This window comes from Agelaius phoeniceus, unplaced genomic scaffold (genome assembly GCF_051311805.1).
Source record: "Agelaius phoeniceus isolate bAgePho1 unplaced genomic scaffold, bAgePho1.hap1 Scaffold_115, whole genome shotgun sequence".
Classification (NCBI taxonomy): Eukaryota; Metazoa; Chordata; class Aves; order Passeriformes; family Icteridae; genus Agelaius; species Agelaius phoeniceus.
This window is the reverse complement of record NW_027509878.1, coordinates 1-2,500: the sequence shown is the minus strand read 5'-3', so window position 1 is coordinate 2,500 and position 2,500 is coordinate 1. Positions and strand designations below refer to the sequence as shown.

General features: G+C 79.2%; 1 non-coding gene across 1 annotated transcript; it reads left to right on the top strand.

The window, feature by feature from the left end:
- Window positions 1–1,580: 1,580 nt before the first annotated feature.
- On the top strand, window positions 1,581–1,733 carry LOC143693060 (5.8S ribosomal RNA). The gene has a single exon (XR_013180545.1). It is a non-coding gene; the product is annotated as a 5.8S ribosomal RNA (ribosomal RNA).
- The last annotated feature ends 767 nt before the right edge of the window (window positions 1,734–2,500 follow it).

Here is a 2,500-nt window from a genome sequence, read left to right as displayed (position 1 = left end):
CTGCGGTGGTTGTCCCGTGGCCACCGGCCGCGCTCCTCCGTCGCGGCCGTCGTCGTCGTCGTCCCCGCCGCGCGCCGCGGGCGGGGTCAACCGCGCCGCGCCGGGGAGGGGCGCCCTGCCCCCCCCTCTCCGTGGCCCGGCCTCGGCGGAGAGGCCGCGGCGCGCGGTCGGCCGCGGGGGCCGACCCGCCCGCCTCGTGGTAACGGGCGACGCCCGGCAGAGAGCGCGCGCTCTCTGCCCCTTCCTCGGCCGCGGGGCGACGGCCGCCGGGGCCCGCCCGCGCTCTCTCTCCTGGGCCCGCCGCCGCGGTCTCTGGCGCGCGCGGCGGCGCCGCGTCCGGCGCGTCCGGCGCCTCTCTTCCCCTCGACGGCCTTTCCTTCCTCGAAGGCGCGGCGCGGCGGCGCCGTCGTCCGCCGGCCGTCCCCTGGCTCGACCGCCCCGCCCGCCGGTGGGGGGGGGGCGAGCGCTCGGCGGGCCCTCCGGCGGCGGAGGCCCGCGAGCGCGGGCGACCCCGTGGCGAGCGGCGGCGGCGCCGCTCGACGGGTGTCCCTCCCTGCGGGGACGGTCGGCCGGACGGCGCCCGCCGTCGGCCGGCGGCGGTCCCGTCCCGGGCTCCGCTCGTCGCCTCGCCTCCGTCGCCCTTGCCCGCGCGGCCGCGTGTGGGCCGCGCAGGAAGGCGTGCGGGGGCGGCCGCGGGGGCGCTCCTCCCCGCCCGGTCTCCGCGTGCGAACGAGGAGAGCGGGCGTTGCCCCCCGGCTCAGCCGCCGCGGCGCCTTCCGCCGGGCGCGTGCCCGAGGCGAGGGGCCCCGGCGGTGCGAGGCGGCGGCGGCGGTCCCGGGCGCGTGCCGCCCCGGCGGCGGCCGGGTCTGCCGTCCGGCAGGCCTCGGGCGCTGGCGACGCCGGCTCGGCTCTCGGTGGCGCCCGCCTCCGGGGCCGGCGGCGGAGCGCGTCCGCCGGTCGCTCGCCCGCCCGCCCGGCGGGGGAGCGGTCCCGCGGGAGGCGTGCCGGCGGGCTGTGCCGGTCGCCGTCGCGTGCCCGTCTCGAGCCCAGGGGAAAGGCCCGTGCCCGTGGTGGTGGGGGGAAGAGAGAGACAACGCCGGCCGCGCGGCGGCGCGGCGGCGCTCCGCGCCAGGCCCGCGGCGTCGGGGCCGAGGGGAGAGCCGGCGCGGCGCGGGGGCCGACGGCCGCGCGCCCCCGGCCGCGTGCCGTGTGCGTTGTGCGCGTCGTCCCGTGAAAGCGAGAAGCGGGCGGGCCGCCCTGTGCCCCCCGCGTGTCCGGCGCGCGCCGCCCGGCCCTCCGCGCGGAGGCCGGGCCGAGCCCGGGCGCCTGGGCCGCCTCCGAAGGACGGCGTGGGTGAGGTCGGCGTCTCCCCTCGCGGGGGGAGGCGGTCGGGGGCGCGGGCTCCCCCGCCTCTTGGCCGGCCTTCGGAGAGTGGGTTTGTTTTTTTCCTTTTTTTTCCTCCCGTTTTCCGTGTGCTCGTACGGTCTCGGAAGCCAGGCGCGCGCCCGCGCGTCCTCGGCGGCATTGTCCTAAACCAAAGAAGGGGCCGCTCTGGCGTGAGCGGTGCCCGAAAGGCAGACAACTCTTAGCGGTGGATCACTCGGCTCGTGCGTCGATGAAGAACGCAGCTAGCTGCGAGAATTAATGTGAATTGCAGGACACATTGATCATCGACACTTCGAACGCACTTGCGGCCCCGGGTTCCTCCCGGGGCTACGCCTGTCTGAGCGTCGCTTGACGATCAATCGCCGTCCGGGGGCCACCCCGGCGGCGCGGCTGGGGTCGCCTCGCAGGCCCGTCGCCCGCGGCGGGCGGCGGCGGCGGCGGCGTGCCGCCGGTGGCCGGAGGGAAGGCGGTCAGGGGTGTTGGGCGAGGGAAGCGTTTCCCTCGGCGGGCCTCGATCCCTTCCCTGCGGGCCCGGCGGGCGTCGCCGCGGTCGTCGTCGTCGTCGCCGCCGCGCGAGGGCCTTCGTCCCCCTAAATGCAGACTCGGGGAGCGCTCCGTAGCTCCCCGCTCCCGGAGCGAGCCGCTGGGGCGGAGCTCGTCCTCGCCGCGGGGCCGCGCCGCGGATGCGGCGGCGCGGCGGCCTCGGGGAGAGCGAGAGACGGCGTCGAAAGGCGCCGCCGAGGGCCGAGAGAGAAAGAGAGCAAGGGAGAGAGGGGCGAGAAGGGGAGGCGAGGCGCGGGCCTCGCCCCCGGCCTTCCCCCCCGCGCGGGCGGCTGTCTGCGGGTGGGTACCGCGGCGGTACCGTGCCGTGCTGCCGCGCGCGCGAGGCGAGAGCGCCGGGGACGGGGGGGGGTTCCGGCCCCCCTCCTCTCCCTTCGCCCGCGCCCCCCCCTCCCCTCCTCTTCTGTCTCGGTCTCGGGGCGCGCCCGAAGGGCGCCGTCGCTCCCCTCTCTCTCCCCTTCGCCGAGGCCGTCGCACACGCCGCCGCCGCCCGGCCGGTCCTCCCGCGCGGGGCCGTCTCTGCCGCGCTTTTCCCTTTTCGGTTCTCGTCTCC